We start from the raw sequence: 19,104 nt of genomic DNA, 5'->3' as shown, positions 1-19,104 counted from the left end.
GATCCAGAAAATATACGGATGATATCCACGGGACGTCCATGTTGCTTTTATTTATATTTTTTGCGGACCCATTGTAACAATGCCCATTGTTGTCTGCAAAAAGGACAATAATAGGACATGTTTTACCTATTTTGCGGAACACATATACGGATACATATTTTTTTCCACTCATTGAAATTAATGGTCCCGCATCCAATCTGCAAAAAATGATGAGGACCAAAAATACAGTTCTGTGAATCGGGCCTAATTCAATATTACTTTTTCTGCCACAACAATATCTGCTGCATTGGATGTGGCTGACGCACACGCTACAATCTCTACATTTAACATTCATAGGAAGGCCCTTTCCACACCATGTTCGGTGTGTACATCTGGAATGCATCAAAACCTCCCAACTTATAGGCCTACTATAGACTGAAATGTTTGCCGAAAGAGTGTCACTATTGTCATATACTCTGTCACTAGGAGTCAGTACATTTTCATCGGCAAACATAGTTGACTACACTTCTAAATACAACGGCACAAAATGTAGTGTGAACAGCGCCTAATCGTGCACAAAAACCAACAGGAAGGAAGCCTTGTCAATAGGTGGATTTACACGGCCTAATGTTCAGGCAGATTATGTGGAATGAATGATCGTTCCCAATAATATGCAATCTAAAGGTGCCACAGATCACCCGATGAACGAGAGAAACGCTTGATCATCGGGTGAGATGATCTGAGGTGTGGGCATCTCAATCATTGTTCCCGGGCAGCAGATCATGCCGTCTAAACAGCACTGCCCAGGAACAAGGATTTTGTATGAGGACATTGCTCATTTTCATAGTGTGGAGGAGATCTCCTGTATGTAAATGAAACCCTTCACCTCCACTTAACAAGCAGCTGATTGTCAGAAGGAACGCTTCCTTCCCAACCTTCGGCTGCTCCTCGCAGCATCTAAATGCGCCTTAAGACATTTCTTTAACATTAGCTGCATTAAGGCATGTTTGTGACAGATACAAACTACATTGTAAAGATTTTCACTTGACTAAATTTGTCCATACACCTTCAACAGGTGACATACACCTCTGGTGGTGTCTTATCTACCAGGAGATCAAATAGTCTCCCCCGACATCATCTACAGTCATGTGAAAAAATTAGGACACCCTTTGAAAGCATGTGGTTTTTTGTAACATTTTTAATAAATGGTTATTTCATCTCCGTTTCAACAATACAGAGAGATTAAAGTAATCCAACTAAACAAAGAAAACTGAAGAAAAGTCTTTTCAAGATCTTCTGTAAATGTCATTCTACAAAAATGCCTATTCTAACTGAGGAAAAAGATAGGACACCCTCACATGTATTCCCTCTTAAATTGGCTCAGATCACACACAGGTATATCACACCAGGTGCACATAATTAGTAGATCGTTACTCTGCATGTTGAATGAGGCTTGCCCTATTTAAACCTCAGACATTTAGTTTGGTGTGCTCCTGACTGTTGAAGTGAGAGTGAGCACCATGGTGAGAGCAAAAGAGCTGTCAGAGGACTTCAGAAAAAAGATTGTAGCAGCCTATGAGTCTGGGAAGGGATTTAAAAAGATCTCAAAAGATTTTGAAATCAGCCATTCCACTGTCCGGAAGATAGTCTACAAGTGGAGGGCTTTCAAAACAACTGCCAACATGCCCAGGACTGGTCGCCCCAGCAAGTTCACCCCAAGAGCAGACCGCAAGATGCTAAAAGAGGTATCCAAAAACCCTAAAGTGTCATCTCGAGAACTACAGCAGGCTCTGGCTACTGTTGATGTAGAAGTACATGCCTCTACAATCAGAAAGAGACTGTACAAGTTTAACTTGCATGGGAGGTGTGCAAGGAGGAAACCTTTGCTTTCCAAGAGAAACATCGAGGCCAGACTGACATTTGCCAGCGATAAAGTTGACAAAGACCAGGACTTCTGGAATAATGTTCTTTGGACAGATGAGTCCAAAATTGAATTATTTGGACACAACAGCAGAGGACATGTTTGGCGTAAACCAAACACAGCATTCCAAGAAAAGAACCTCATACCAACTGTGAAGCATGGAGGTGGAAGTGTCATGGTTTGGGGCTGCTTTGCTGCAGCAGGACCTGGTCAGCTCACCATCATAGAATCCACGATGAATTCTACTGTGTATCAGAAGGTGCTTGAAGAACATGTGAGACCATCAGTTAGAAAATTAAAGCTGAAGCGGAACTGGACCATGCAACATGACAATGACCCAAAACATACTAGTAAATCAACCAAAGATTGGCTGAAAAAGAAGAAATGGAGAGTCCTGGAATGGCCAAGTCAAAGTCCAGATTTGAATCCCATTGAGATGCTGTGGGGTGACTTGAAAAGGGCTGTACGTGCAAGAAACCCCTCAAACATCTCACAGCTGAAAAAGTTCTGCATTGAGGAGTGGGGTAAAATTTCCTCAGACCGATGTCGAAGACTGGTAGATGGCTACAAGAACCGTCTCACTGCAGTTATTTCAGCCAAAGGAGGTAACACTCGCTATTAGGGGCAAGGGTGTCCTATCTTTTTCCTCAGTTAGAATAGGCATTTTTGTAGAATGACATTTACAGAAGATCTTGAAAAGACTTTTCTTCAGTTTTCTTTGTTTAGTCGGATTACTTTAATCTCTCTGTATTGTTGAAACGGAGATGAAATAACCATTTATTAAAAATGTTACAAAAAACCACATGCTTTCAAAGGGTGTCCTAATTTTTTCACAAGACTGTATATTACATTCGATTTTCCGCCTGTTCTGCTGAAAAGAGAGGGTCATTTCCAACAATGCACTCATGTGTATAGGGGTCTTAAGATTGTGGTATATTGCCAAATTATCGGTAAGTGTGAAGAAAAAAAATGGAATAATTCATTACGGGTTCCTAGTCAATAGGTAGTCACTTGTTAGCCAATGGTTTAATATGTTCTGCCCAGTGGGAAAAACATGGTGGTACACCTCTAAAAACAGTGCCATGTCTTTCCACAGGTCACGTGTCGTATTGTGTTTGGCGTCATCCACTTCAATGAAACAGAGATGCAGTGCCAGACACAATCCATGATCAAGTGTTTTGGAAGAAAGCAGGCATGTTTTTCTAATCCTGAACAACCCCTTTAACATCAGCATTTCTAGACATATGAGAGGAAGATGGTCTTATTACTGAATCTTCATAATGTAATAGATGGCTGGACCAGCATGCCTACAGTGCTGTTATCTCCTACCAACCTGGATGCAATTTATGATAAGTGACATTTATATGGGCCTCACAAGTGGCCCCCACTCCTAAGAGGTTGTATTTCATGTTGATAGAAAGCTTCAGATCATAGCTGGAGATTGCAGAATGATGGTTCACACAAAAGAATGCCTGTATATGCTATAAAAATAATTATCGTTGAGACCATGGAAGAGTTCCTGCTCCATTAGCTGAAAACACCCTTCTCAAAGACATAAAACAGGAAAGAGATGGTATAACAAATGACACAAAAGTGGAAAGTACTTAAGCCTGGAGATATACATGACATTTTAAAATGCAGTTATATACAAAGGGTGGTTACTAGTGTTGGTCAAGCACCAAAGTGCTCGGGTGCTCGAGTAGAACACTTTGGGATGCTCTGATGCTCTACCAAGCACACGAGCACAATGGAAGTCAATGGGAGAACCAGAGCATTAACCCAGGCACCCCCTGCTCTGAAGAGGGGAGGGTGTCTGGTTCACAGGAAAAGGTCAGAAATTGATGGAAACACCACTGAAATGGTTCGGTAACAGCATGGGGAGGATGTCTGGATGCATCTTTGACTCCCAGGTCGCTGCTGGGAACGATGATGTCCCATTATGAACAAGGGCCTGCTAGTGACCCTCTAAAACATTATGTGCGAGGGCATGCTGGTGACCCTCTAAAACATTAGGAGCGAGGGCAGCTTAATAAGCATGTTGATATGATGGCGGAAGAGGACGAGAAAAGGGAGATTGAACCATATACCCTTTTTAGTGGTGGAAGGGGTGCATGGGAATACAGTGTATTCAATTAGGGCAACAGTAAACGATTATTTTAGAAATAGAGTAGAGTATTCTATAAAATATTTTTTACGATTAATCGAGTATTCTAATAAGAAAAAATTAATACCGTTTTTCTTTATAAAAACTCATCAGACCCCCTGCCATCAGTCCCCAACACCCTTCGTTCCCCCACTGTGAAATCAGCCCAAGTGCTTTAGTTCACCCAGTGCCATCAGCTCTGTTAACCCAGTGCCTTCAGCTCTACCCCACCCCAGAGCCATCGGGTCTCCCCCACCCCCTTGTGCCAGCAGCTCTGCCCCCACCTTGTGCCAGCAGCTACCCCCACCTTGTGCCAGCAGCAGCCCCCCCCCCGCCACCTTGTGCCAGCAGCTCCCCCCCCCACCACCTTGTGCCAGCAGCTCCGCCCTTGTGAAATCATCCCCCACCCCCCCTTCTCTTCCTGACACCCGGAGTGCACAGCGTCATTGGTTGCTATGACGCTATGCACTCCGGGCGCCCGGCCTTATTCGCACCAACTTACCTTTCCAGCAGGGGCGCCACCGACACTCCATCGTTCCGCGCTGCTCTGCTTCTGACGTCACACATCGCGTCAGGTCATGGCGTGTGTACGTCAGTAGGTCAGTGCAGCGCGGGGCCATGGATGTGCTGGAAAAGGTGAGTATTGCGGGCCAGTGGAAGACCATGGAGCAGGAGTAATCGCAAGCGCTTCACTCAAGCTCCGTGGCCATGTGACACAAACGAATCTTCGATGCAAAAAAATTTGCATCAAGGATTTTTTCGTGTCGAATTACTCGATTTAATCGAGTAATCATTTCAGCCCTATATTCAATACACCATAAAAGCCATATTTAGTGTGCCTTTATGTTTAGCCGCTTTCATCTGGTGGAGTAGAGAAGTAAGGGGCAATCCAGGACTTGTTCATTTTTATAAGAGTCAACCGGTCAGCATTTTCAGTTGACAGGCGGATGCGCTTATCAGTTATTATGCCCCCAGCAGCACTAAATACATGCTGACAAAACGCTGGCGGTGGGGCAGGCCGGCACCTCCAAGGAGTAGAGCGCCAGTTCATGCCACGTGTGCAGCTTGGACACCCAATAATTGTAAGGCACAGAGGGATCACTGAGGACGCTGACACTGTCTGCTACGTACTCCTTTACCATCTTCCAAAATTTTTCCCTCCTTGTGACACTAGGCTGCGCATCAGGTTGAGGCCTTGGAGAGTGTTGCCCTGCCTCTGTTGGAACTGCTGTCTGTTCCCCTCATCTCCCTTCCTCAGTTGGCCAATGAACTACGTACAGCCAGCATTGTCAGCTGGAAATTTTTGGAGCAATTTTTCCACAAGGACCTTCTGGTATTGCACCATTTTGCTCGTCCTCTCCACCACATGAATGAGAGATGAGAAGTTCGCTTTGTAGCAGGGGTCGAGAAGGGTGAACAACCAGTAATCGGTGTTGGCCAACTTCACTGTCCTCATCAGAAAGATGACTCAATCTCCTCATCCTCTTGCTCCTCTTCTACCCATCCACGCAGAACAGATGGAATAAAACTTCCATGGGTACTACCCTCTGTAGCGGAGGCAACTGTCTCCTGCTCCTCCTCACCATCATCCAATTCGTACTAAGAAGACGAAATGAGGGTGGTCTGGCTATCACCCTGTGTACTGTTTTCCCCCATTTCCACATGTAAAGCGTCCGCCTTAATTGTGAGCAGCGAGCATTTTAGTAGACACAGAAGTGGGATGGTTACGCTGATAATAGCGTTATCGCTGCTGACCATCTGTGTCGATTCCTCAAAGTTGCATAAAACCTCACAGAGGTCAGACATCCATGACCACTCATCGCTTGTGAAGAGTGGAAGCTGACTGGAAAGGCGACAATCATGTTTCAGCTGGTATTCCACTACTGCCCTCTGCTGCTTACAAAGGCTGGCCAACATGTGGAACGTGGGGTTCCAGCGCATGCTCACTTCGCACAACAGTCGGTGAACTGGCAATTGCAAGCGCTGCTGCAGCTTTGCCGGATCGGCAGAAGCTGTCGATGACTTGCGGAAATGGGTACACACGCGGCACACCTTCACCAGTAGCTCAGACAAATTGGGATAGGTTTTGAGAAACCGCTGAACCACTAGGTTGAACACGTGGGCTAGGCATGGTATGTGTGTGAGCTTGCCGAGCTCCAAAACTTGTTTGGCAAGACTCTCCAAGGCGGGAGGAAGGAGGATCAGGGTGAGGATTGTGTTGACCAGACTCTTGGCTACGGAGAATGGACTTTGTGGAAGACAGGGTGGTGCCTAAAGGGTTTCTACCACCAGAAATAGTTATGTAGCTGACTGACATTAGCGATGCACTAATGTCAGCACTACATAACAGTATGTTTCTGACATTTGTCCCTGCAGCCGTTTTTGTAAAATAACCACTTTTATAATATGCTAATGAGCCTCTAGGTGCTATGTGGTCGTAAAATCAGCACCTAGAGGCTCAGTCCACTCACCCTTTATCCCACCCAGGTCCCCTGTTCTGCCCGCCCCGCTCGATGGATGTCACTATTCCCTGCATCCCTGCCGAAATCCCGCGCCGTTCACTGCTGTATTCGGCGCAGTGAGTGAATGATGCGCTCCTGGTGCCGGATTACTCACTGCGCCGACTACGTCACAGTGAGGAAGCCGGCATCAGGAAAGCGGCCTTCACTCACTGCGCCTGTGCCGAATACAGAAGTGAACAGCGGAGGCGCGGGATTTCGGCAGCGATGCAGGGAACAGTGACATCAATCAAGAGGAGCGGGGCGGGCAGAACAGGGGACCTGGGTGGGAAAAAGGGTGAGTGGACGGAGCCTCTAGGTGCTGATTTTATAGCACCTAGAGGCTCATTAGCATATTATAAAAGTGGTTATTTTACAAAAACGGCTGCAGGGACAAACGTCAGAAACATACTGTTATGTAGTGCTGACATTAGCGCATCGCTAATGTCAGTCCGCTACATAACTGTATTTCTGGTGGTAGAAACCCTTTAACTGACTGGAAGCATTATCTGATGCAATCCAACCGACCACCTGGTCGCACTGGTCTGACTTCAAGAGTGGTGTCCTGTGCCGTCCTGCAAACTGGGACATGAAGATAGGTATCGTGGATGAGTGTGTTTCTTGTGCTCTGGCAGCAGGCACAGTTTCACCGCACCCATGGCCACGGCCTCTGCGTGCACCATCAGCATCACGGCCACTTCCCTGTCCCTTACTGCTCGCCTTGCGCATATTAAATGGTATAAATGCTTGCAAGTATGTCACACGTACAGTAGTGCAGGCTTTGTAAGTGTATGCACAAATAAAGAAGACAGAATGTCACAGATATTTTTAGGACGCGCACACGTTACACAGGAGATGTAGCACAGATGTCGCTGTCCGCAGCGTCTATGAAAAAAAGTACCCTGAATGTCACAGATAATTTTAGGATGAGCAAACGTTATACAGGAGGTATAGCGCAAGTAATGTCACCAGCAGCTAATAAAAAATTACACTGAATTAATGTCACTGATATTTAGGACGCGCAAACGTTATACAGGAAATGTAGAGCAGGTAATGTCGCTGCCGCCATCGGCAAAAAAATTTGACTGAATGTCACTGATATTTCGGATATGCAAACGCTATACAGGAGATGTAGCGCAGGTAATGTAACTGTTCGCAGCGGACATAGTCTACAGTGCGCACACGTTACACAGGAGATGTAGCGCAGGTAATGTCGCTGTCTGCAGAGGCCAAACAATTGCAAGGTATTTAGCTCAGGTTGCGCTAATAATTATATTGCTGCCAGATACAACTATAGTCCTTAAAAAGGACTTTTTTTTCAATAAAATATTACTATTTTACTTCCTACACTATCTCTCCCTTCTTCAGCACAGCTCTCCCTGACTAAGACTGAACCGAACAAGTCATCGGGTGCTATATAGCACCCGATGACGCGTTCTGGACAGCCAATCGCTGTAATGCCAGTAGCCAACATGGCTACAGCATTACACTGAATGGCAGCACTTACCTGCACGTTTATTGGCTGCGTAGCACCGCGACCCACCGAGTATAGCGATGCTCGAGCTAAACTGGTGTTCGGCCGAGCATGCTAGTGGTTACAAATAAAACATATTCCAGCAATCAAGTACTGCTTCTAAATATCATCTAACGCACGCTAGAAAAAACAAGACTTGGGAAGAAAAACAGGTTTGAGCTAACTGTTAATCTATGTAAAATATTTAACGGAAAAACCTAAGGAAAATGATTTGCAGATGTGTGCTAAGGCACGCTCTTGTTAATAAAGGTTCCAGAGCTCATGACCAGGAGGAATAATGATCTACAAAGCTGAAGAAGCATCAGAACACTGTTCAACAAGATAATCCTCCTAATTACCACTTCAAATGCCCGCCCGCACAACATTCAGATACGTTTGTCTATGTCATATCTACATAAGACCTGAGCTTAGACATGACCTTAGCTTTAATTGGACTGTCAAAGATCGTGTCACCTTTAATTAGTCATTTCTGTAATCGGATGTCCTCCGAGAAGTAACTATTTGCTGTATACTACACCAACAACCGTATTGTGTATTCAACAGATGATCGTCGCTATGATCTGTTTACCCACCTGACGAGAAAACCACAATGTCCACATCTTATCTGGGGAAGAACACGGTACATTTCAGTACTTTACGATATGCCAAGAGCAATATTAGCAATGAAGCCATGTAGACACTTTATAAAATGGTGTTTATGAGTGAAGGTCAATTTAAACATTACAAAGAAAAAAGAAAGTCTCTTTACATGGCAAAGAGAATACCGTAAGTGTACAAAATGTTTTTTTTTGTGCATTTGGATTGCTTGGTGCTTCTCCCTAGCTAGTTGCTCCTTAGCTTCATTTGAACATAGATTCACAGTATAGCTGCTCAAATATTTTAAGCCCAGAAAGAGAGACTAAATGATTAAAGTTAAGGATGAAATACTGAAGAAGGTCTAAGAAGAAGAACCTTGCAGAAATTCACGTCAGTGGTATTAACTGCTATGGTTACCTAGCCTGCCTAACCATGGATTAGGAGGCTTCTCCCTCCATATGGTTCATACTTTGTAACTGGTAAATTCAGGTTTAGAGTGTCAATGAAACAAGAACGCTGCTTAGAAATATAGCAAAAGGCAAAATAAAAAAAAATATAATTGAAATGTAATTTTTATAATTATCCACACTACAATAATGCTTCATTTATTACAGGGTTCAGTACAAGGTATAGCGCCACTTTTAGGTCACATGCACATGGCAATGTAATTTATTCTGATTTTCGGAATGGATTTCACTGTGTTTCTGTTGGGCAACTAAGGCTACTTTCACAATAGCGCTTTTGCTGGATCCGGCAGGGTTCAGCAAAAACGTTTCCGTTACTAATATTTACAACCATCTGCATCCGTTATGAACAGACCCAGTTGTATTATCTTTAAAAATAGCAATGACGGATCCGTCTCTAAAACCATCGTAAGTCAATGGGGGACGGATCAGTTTTCTATTGTGTAAGAGGAAACGGATCAGTCCCCATTGACTTGCAGCGTTATTCTGTCCGCGATGGGGATGCAACCAACGCAATCTTTAACATAGCCAAGAAGGATCATGAACTCCATTGAAAGTCAATGGGGGACGGATCAGTTTTTTATTGTGTCAGAGAAAACGGATAAGTCTCCATTGACTTGCATTGTGGGTCATGACGCATGCTGCGGTTTGCTCTCCGGTATGGGAACGCAACAGAATGCTGTTCAGTTATGTTTTGTCACTATTGACAATGAATGGGGACAAAATGGAAGCGTTTTTTTTTCCGGTATTGAGACCCTATGACGGCTCTCAACACTGGGAAATAGAAATGCAAGTGTGAAAGTAGCCTAAGCCAGTTATGCTTTACATCAGATAAACCTTCTCCTATATATCAATCTGCTCAGCTACTCCTGTTCTATAACATGACCACTGCAGATCAGATACCACGTTCAACATGACGGGTTCCGTTTAAATAGGTTGTGAACAAATATGAAAATGTAAGGGCTCGTTCACACCTGCGTTGAGCTTTCCGTTCTTCTGATCCACCATCGTTTGATCAGGCATCAGTTGCGCTCAGTTTGCAACAGTCAGAAAAACAAAAAATAAATAAATAAAAAACGACTATTTTGTTTTAACTGTACTGAAAAATGTGGGCTTCAGAACTCGTGGTGTGCATTAAAATTTGCAACATTTACAGATGAAACTCGAAAAATGAGAATATCGTGCAAAGTTCATTTATTTCACTAATGCAACTTAAAAGGTGAAACTAACATACATGCAAAGCGAGATATTCCAAGCCTTTATTTGGTATAATTTGGATGATTATGGCTTACAGCTTATGAAACCCCAAAGTCACAATCTCAGGTCCCCTTTGCTCAGGGGGTATGGATTAATTAGCTGACTAGAGTGTGATACTTTGAGCCTAGAATATTGAACCTTTTCACAAAATTCTAATTTTAAGTTGCATTAATGCAATTCCTTTAAATTTGCATGGACTTTTGCACGATATTCAAATTTTTCGAGTTTCACCTGTATCTGCTAGAAAACTAGTGTAAATAGATTACACCATCTACTCAAAGCACATATGGAATACAAGCGCAAGCAAAGAAATTGCTAATTTTGCACACAGACCTCGGAGTCTTGAAGTAAACATCAAGCTGCAGATCTTTCCTGGGTTAGCCCTCCCGGTTAAACAGAGCTGAAACGCACTCTATTTTTACATAAAGGAAGCAAGGTAAGTGTTGGCAGATGAGGCAACAAGAGGGAAACCAGCTCTGGAAAAATACAAGTTTGACCATTTCCAATACATTATTCCTACCACTGTAAAAACAGATTTCCTTCCAGACTCGCATACTGTCCCACCCAAGCTTTCTTTTACATGTTGACTCTACGTTCTTTACCTTTGTTGGCAACCGGGATCATGCTGAAAACCACGACATGACATCTCGCACTAAAAGAATTATTAGCACTCCCAAACACTGTATTCTTAACTCCTTTTCATTTTCTGGTTTTCATTTTTTTATACCTGCCTTCCAAGAGCCATAACATTTTTACTTTTCAGGTTCACACTGCCGTATAATGGCTTGGTTTTATGCTGGATAAGGCCTTTTTCACATGTCTGTGAATCACGGACGTATGCCGTCTGTCTTTCCACGAACAGAACACGTACCTATTCATTTTAAGGTGTATATTTACACATCGGTGAATTTCCAGGGTATGTGGGGGACCTTGGTTAATTCGCTAAAGCATGCCCTATTTTTGTCCATGTTCACAGATTCCTCATGGTCATTACATTCTATGGGTCCGTGAAAAAACACTGACACAACACGGATGGCATCCGTGTTTCATGGGTCATTGATAGAAAATGCTCTTGAAATTTTTTTTTTAGCTGAGCAGTGTCTTGTCCGGCTGAAGCCAGTACTTATGCCGGAAATCGGCCGGATCACAGCCAGATCCAATTATAGTCAATAGGGTCAAGCGGCGCATGGCTGCGTAAGGCTACTTTCGCACTCGCGTTTGGAGCGGATCCGTTATGAATCTGCACAGACGGATCTGTTCAGATAATAAAACCGTCTACATCCGTTCAGAACGGATCCTTTTGTTTTATCTTTAACATAGCCGAGACGGATCCGTCTTGAACACCATTGAAAGTCAATGGAGGACGGATCAATTTTCTATTGTGCCAGTTTCGTCAGACGGACAAGTAGCGTTTTGGTATCTGCCTCCAGAGCGGAATGGAGACTGATCGGAGGAAAACTGATGCATTCTGAGCCGATCCTTTTCCATTCAGAATGCATTAGGGCAAAACTGATCCGTTTTGGACCGCTTGTGAGAGCCCTGAACGGATCTTACAAACAGAAAGCCAAAACGCCAGTGTGAAAGTAGCCTAAGGCTGTTTCTTTGCCATGTCAGTAAAATGCAGATGTAAGTCAGCCCTTACTTTTGTTTTGTGGGTCAGTACAATTTGCAGATATACCAAATACATATAGGTTATTATGCTTGAGTAATCACTCATAGCTTTTTTATATATCTATGGGGATGCCTGAGGGCACTTTTTTTTGCGGTATGAGTTGTAGTTTTTATCGATGCCATTTTGGGATATGTATTGCTTTTTTAAATCGTTTTATTACATTTTTTGGGGGAGGTGAAACAACCAAAAAAACAGCAATGCAACTATTTTGAATACTTTTACCTATTACAGCATTCACTATTCTTTTATACTGTAGACTGCAATTATACCATTAGAGGAGTCATTATACAAGTTTTTTTACTCACTTAGGCTGTGTTTCATTCTCCGTTTCGGAGATCCGGCCAGATCACCTCTGGACCTCAATGCAGTCAACAGGGATTCGGCGGCAAAGTTGAGGATCCAGCAGTTGGATCTCTGAGACGGAGATGTGAACGCAACCTTAGGCCTCATGCACACGACCGTTGTTCCGTTTTCCATGATTTTCTGCGGACCCATTGACTTTCAATGGGTCCGTTGAAAACTCGGAAAATGCACCGTTGTTCATCCGCGGCCGTGATCCGTGTTTCCTGTCCGTCCAAAAAATAGGACCTGTCCTATTTTTTTGACGGACAACGGTTCACGGACCCATTCAAGTCCAAGGAGGGGGAGGGAGGGGGGGCCCACTGGCCACCAATGAATGTACAGTAATACAGGGGAGGGAGAAGGGGCCGCACTGGCTACCAATGCATTTAAAACTGGGGAGGGAGGGGTGTGTGCCAGGCAGCAGTCATGTACACAGTTCGTAGTATATTCTAACTTGAAGCGTCCCCATCACTACGGGAACGCCTCTGTGTTAGAATATACTGTCGGATATGAGTTTTCACAATCTAACTCAAATCCGATGGTATATTCTAACATAGAGGCGTTCCCATGGTGATGGGGACGCTTCAAGTTAAAATATACCATCGGATTGGAGAAAACTCAGATCCGATGGTATAATAGGGACTCCTGACTTTACATTGAAAGTCAATGGGGACGGATCCGTTTGCAATTGCACCATATTGTGTCAACGTCAAACGGATCCGTCCCCATTGACTTGCATTGTAAGTCAGGACGGATCCGCTTGGATCCGCATGGCCAAGCGGACACCAAAACGACTTTTTTTTTCATGTCCGTGGATCCTCCAAAAATCAAGGAAGACCCACAGACAAAAAAACGGTCACGGAACAACGGAAATCCGTTTTGCGGACCGCAAAAAAAACGTCCGTGTGCATGAGGCCTTATCTGGAGGAATATATTTCTTTCCTATAGGCTAGGAGTACCTCACATGAGCCAACTTTAATGCATGCTGGGAGATGCAGGTGCTCGATTGTCTCTCGTTAACCCCTTCCTGCCCTGCACAGAAAATACCCCCTTGTATATGGCCCCAGAGATACATATGATACGTATATCCTTCTCCACTATCTAGAGATATATAACTATATATTCCTATGACTTTAGAAGTAGGAATAAATGAATGAAAGGCCCTCGTCACCTGCTTCTCTATGAGATCACTATGCCAGCACTACGAGGAGGGGGAGGGAGCAGGGAAGCTATTGAGCATATTAGTCCACCACTGAATGCAGGAGATGGTGGACCAGAAGCGGTGACCCCCCTGAGCCGGTTATTAGTCGAGTGCTCATTTTCTGTGTGTCAACAGGGATCAAGTAATAGAGTCCACGAATATGAGATGCTTTAAAATAGAGCTGTCAGTCACTTTTTTGTATAGGGCCCTTAAAAAAAAATACCACTTGTTCCCATGTACCGTTCATTCCAAATACTCCACTGCATACAAGAGGGATGGACTACACGCTTGATGAATACAGAGCGGTTAGTGAACTACACCCGGATGTACGTATGAGGGCACGATGAAAAGGACGTTCGGCCTGTACGCCATTCTAGTGCAGTCTTATACCCTAACACTCCAGCAGGATGCAGGGCATGATAAGAGGACATTCTTGTGCCCAGTGAATGCTGTACAAAAGCCGTGAGCAAACAGCTCTGTTCAGAGTAAACAGAGCCCGGAAATTTATTCCGTTCACACTTCACATGGCTGGAACTCATTAAAGGGAACCGGTCACCACGTTCTGACATATAAAACCGAATGTACCTTAATATTTGTTTACCCTGATAGTCCCCGCTATCGATCCATAATCTTCTCAGGACCAACCTGTCCTATTTTATCGTCCTATAAAGCTTTCCCGCTCATTTGCATAAAGAATTCCTTCCCCTCACGCCATCATAGCCTATTTCCCTCCCCCTAGACTTTGATTGACAGCCAATTTCTGACCTCACTGCTTGTAATCGCGTCCAAAATCGCGCACTTGCCCTTCCATTTGCACTTGCAACGTAGCTCTGCCCGAAATGAATATTGCGCATGATTTTATCGATCGGGGCGTTTCTTAGGCGGGGCGGGGGTGCTTGGCTCCGAGAAAATATGACTCTTCTCAGGTCAAACATGTAAGATATGACTCTTATGTTAATTAGCATAAAAGGCGGGAAAGCTTTATAAGGCGATAAAATAGGACAGGTTAGTCCTGAGAAGATTAGGCCCCTTTCACACGGGCGAGATTTCCGCGCGGTGCAATGCGGGAGGTGAGCGCATTGCGCCTGCACTGAATCCGGACCCATTCACTTGTGCGTTGTGTGAAAATCGCAGCATGCTCTATATTGTGCATTTATCACTCAACGCAGGACCCTTAGAAGTAAATGGGGCTGTGTAAAAGTCGCAAGCATGCGCAAGAAAGTGCGGATGTGGTGCGATTTTCACGCATTGTTGCTATGATGACAGTCTACTCACTGTATTATTTTCCCTTATAACATGGTTAGAAGGGAAAATAATAGCATTCTTTAATACAGAATGCATAGTACAAGGTCAATTGAGAGTTAAAAAATAAAATTAACTCACCTTCTTACTTCTTTAATCATGAGCTGCCGACTAAAGGACCTGTGGTGACGTCACATCACATGGTCCAATCACATGGTCCATCACTGTGGTGATGGACCATGTGATTGGACCATGTGATGAGCTCAGTGACGTCACCACAGGTCCTTTGACAGGTCCTGAAGAAAGAACAGGAGACCGGCAGCTACCTGATCAATTGGAGGAGGTGAGTTAATATTTTTTAACCCTCAATTGACCATGTTATAAGGGAAAATAATTACATCTACACAACCTTGAACCCAAACCTGAACTTCTGTGAAGAAGTTCGGGTCTGGGTACCACATTCAGTTTTTTATCACGTGCGTGCAAAACGCATTGCACCCGCGCGATAAAAACTGAACGGAACGCAATCGCAGTCAAAACTGACTGCAATTGGGTACCTACTCGTGTGGGTTTGCCGCAACGCATCCGGACACGCTCATCTGCAAGGGGCCTTATGGATCGATCGCTGGGAACCATCAGGGTAAACAATTTGGTTTTATATGTCAGAACATGGGGACAGGTTCCTTTTTAAGAGGACCTGTCACCTCTCCTGACATGCCTGTTTTAATAGCTTCATGCATCCCCAGGTAATAACTATTCTCGAACATCTATTATTTTGCCTCTAGCTTATGCCATTCCTTTATTATTCCTTCTAGAAGTTATGAATGAATTGCTACTAGCCTTCATTAATCTTTCTGTTCAGTGCTGCAATATTCAGACTGTGCAGGTAACCCCCCCCCCCCCAACTGGTTACCTCCCCTCTGTACCCTCTGAAGGCTAATAGCAGTTCATTCATAACTTCTAGTGCAAATTATAAAGGAATGGCACAACATACAGACATAAGAAGAGATGCCCCAGAATTGTTATTACATGGGGAATGCTTGAAGCTATTAAAACAGACATGTCAGGAGCGGTGAAAGGTCCTCTAACTCATTTACAAGAACGCCTGAATGGACGGCCTTATCAGCGACTGACTGCCATGTCTGTGTTCTCACTTACATAGAGATTCGCCAAAGGGGCCATCAAAAGCTCAGGAAGAGCCGAGAAATTAATGTATGAAATTACAGGTTTTACAGAACCTTTTCCCAAAAACCTATATATTAAATTAATCTGATTTATAACATGCTGCTTACAGATTACACTGCATTTTGTGGTTATAAGTTTCCTTTTATCCTCAGGACCCCTGGCAGCCCTGCCGATTAGCTGTTAGAGCAAAGATGGCAGTGCTGGTATGAGCACTGCCTTCTCTTCAGTCTGCAATTGGTGCGGCGAGCAGGTGTAATTACAAGTATGGCGTCACTATTCATTTCTATGGGACGGCTCTGTCTGTTCAAGTGAATACTACAAAGCTGTCCCATAGAAGAGAATGGGGACGCCATACTTGTAGTTACACCTGCTCACCACTGCTGCAGCGATCAGGTAAACAGAGCAGAGAAGGCAGCGCTCGTATGAACGCTTCCTTCTCTTGAAACAGCTGATCGGTGGGGGTGCCAGGGGTCAGACCCTCTCTGATATCATACTGATGACCCATCCCGAGGATAGGTCATCAATAGTAAAAAGTGCACAGCCCCTTAACAGGTCTGTTTTAGTAACTACTTGTATTCTCAAAAGGCTTGAGCGCATAGATCTGAAGTCGCTTAGTTCAAAAACTTTGTTTTAATGCTTTAATGTTTTTGTACAACATTAAAACGTATTGGCCCCGTGGAGTCAAAGTTCATATCGTCGAAGTTGGATTTGGTACTGGCTGGTTCCCCGGTATCGAAGCCCACTTTGGATTCCTGTTTTTAAAAACGCAGATATGAATACCATAGTCATTCACCGAAGTATCGCGCGATTTCGGGCGGTACAAAGCTTGGATCCACAAAGCCAATATATTTTAATGTTGTACAGAAACAGTATAAAAACAAAGTTTTTGAACAAATCGACTTCGGATCTATGATCTGAAGCTCAATTCGCTCAAGACTATCCTCCAGTTACAACAGCTCTGGGGTATCTTTTCTTATGACTGCATGTTGTATTATTCCTACTAGAAGTTGATGAATGAATTCCCAGCAGTCTGCTATAAAAGGTCCATCTGGGTGTTACCAGTTGGGGTTGTGTCTCTGCACAGTCTGCCGCACACAGCACTGACTGGAGAGGGTCAAACCCCAAACGGTAACACCTAGATGGACTTTTATTCCAGACTGCTGAGAATTCATTCATAAACTTCTAGTAGGAATAATGGATGAACGGCACAACAGAGTCATAAGAATAGATGCTCCAGATTAGTTATGACATGGGGAATGCAAGTAGTTACTAAAACAGTCATGTAATACCCAATGTTATCTTTTCCCCAGTGTCAGGGATGGACTGGGACAATAAAGTGGCCCTGGACTTCAGCCAGACCGGCCCACTGACCGGCCCACCGGGGGCGGAGCAAATAAAGGGGTGGGGCTCACATACATCCATTCAGCAGAGCCGGGGGCGGGGAAACAAGAGAGGCGTGGCTCACATCCATCCATTCAGCAGAGCCGGGGGCGGAGCGGCAGGAGGGGTGGTGGCGGTGCTCACAGCCATCCATTCTGCTAAACGGGGGGCGGAGCAGCAGTAGGGGAGGGGCTCACATTCATTCAGCTGCGCTGGAGGGCGAAGCAGGAGGCGGGGCTCACATCCATCTATTCAGCTGAGCCGGGGACGGGGCTAACATCTCTCTTCAGTCTATCAGGGCCTCGCTGATAACCGCCCCGCCCCCGTCTGGTAGTGATGCCGCCGCTGAGTGTACTGTGCGTGCAGGGGGGTCGTGCGGCCAGGGCCCCCTGATGGCGGCCCTGGCCGGCCCATAATTCGATCGGCCCACCGGGATTCTCCCGGTACTCCCGATGGCCAGTCCATCGCTGCCCAGTGTCATAAGGCTCTCACATTTTATAAGACTACAAATGGCACAAGAAAGATATACAAACAGCTATCACCAAGGGTGAACAATCTATCGGAGACGAGACAAAAATGGATTAAGAAATAGGTTCTTTTATAGATTAAATTTTGGAGCCGATACTAGAAATATGGCCATCAAATCACATATAGATGTCGTAAGTTTTATTGTTAAGCCTCATTCACACTTCCGTGTCCGTGCTCAAATCCGTGAGCAGGTGGTCAGTGATGCATCCGTGAAGCTGTCCGTGAAGGATCCGTGTGTCATTTTTTTGCTGTCCGTGTTTCACCGACACTGAACAGTTAAAAAAAAAAATTTTTAAAGACTCTTCTTAATGATTCGTGAAACACAGATGCAACACGGATGACTATAATGGGCGTGATGGATCTGTGAACACGGACAAAATAGAGCATGCACCCGTGCTAAATATATAAAAACAGACCCACGGACCGTGCCAAAACACTGATGTGTGAATACACACATTAAAATGAATAGGGACGCGTGCTGTCCGTGGAGAACACGTGCTGCACACGTCCGTGAAACACAGACGTGAGTTGATCCGTGGTATCCCGGCCTGGCATCCTGCTGACAGCAGGAGCGCACGGCGTCATTGGTTGCTATGACGCCGTGCGCTTCATGCCGCCGCTGTACTATAGTAATACACTCTTATAGATCAGACAAGTGTATTACTGTAGTGCAGCGGCGGCATGAAGCGCACGGCGTCATAGCAACCAATGACGCGGTGCGCTCCTGCTGTCAGCAGGATGCCAGGCCGGGATACCACGGATCGCTCACGTCCGTGTGCATTCTGCCTTACACTGAGCATATTTAGAGGCAGGGATTCGCCAAATACTGATTCACAGATGCATTTGATATATAGAAGTGAACGGATGAACGCAATATGTGAACACTAATAGCGTCCTTATACCCATGAATTTCCTGTACAAAAAAACAAAAACACACACCAACATAAGTACTTGCAGTTTTTGCGCACAGTGGGCAAGATTTACTAATATGTCTGGGCCAAAAGTCTGTCAAAAAAAGTGGGGCAAATTGGCGCATCTAGGGTTTCTACACAGTTTCCTTAAAGGGGACCTGTCACCTCTACTATGCTACCTTCACTGAGCGTTTCTAAATGTTCATGGTGTTACCCTAAACATATAAATTACACTTTTCATTTCATTTTCAGACGAATTCAATAAGTATTA

The 19,104-nt window shown here is 44.5% G+C and overlaps 1 protein-coding gene across 4 annotated transcripts in view; it reads right to left on the bottom strand.

The window, feature by feature from the left end:
• The window catches only part of PPP3CA (protein phosphatase 3 catalytic subunit alpha), a 242,511-nt gene that overhangs the window by 113,783 nt on the left and 109,624 nt on the right, over nt 1-19,104 (bottom strand). The gene's annotated exons all lie outside the window — the stretch shown is intronic.

The sequence above is a fragment of the Bufo bufo genome, chromosome 2 (assembly GCF_905171765.1).
Source record: "Bufo bufo chromosome 2, aBufBuf1.1, whole genome shotgun sequence".
NCBI lineage: Eukaryota > Metazoa > Chordata > Amphibia > Anura > Bufonidae > Bufo > Bufo bufo.
Note: the sequence above shows the minus strand (reverse complement) of the source record. Positions and strands in the feature narration are given on the sequence as shown.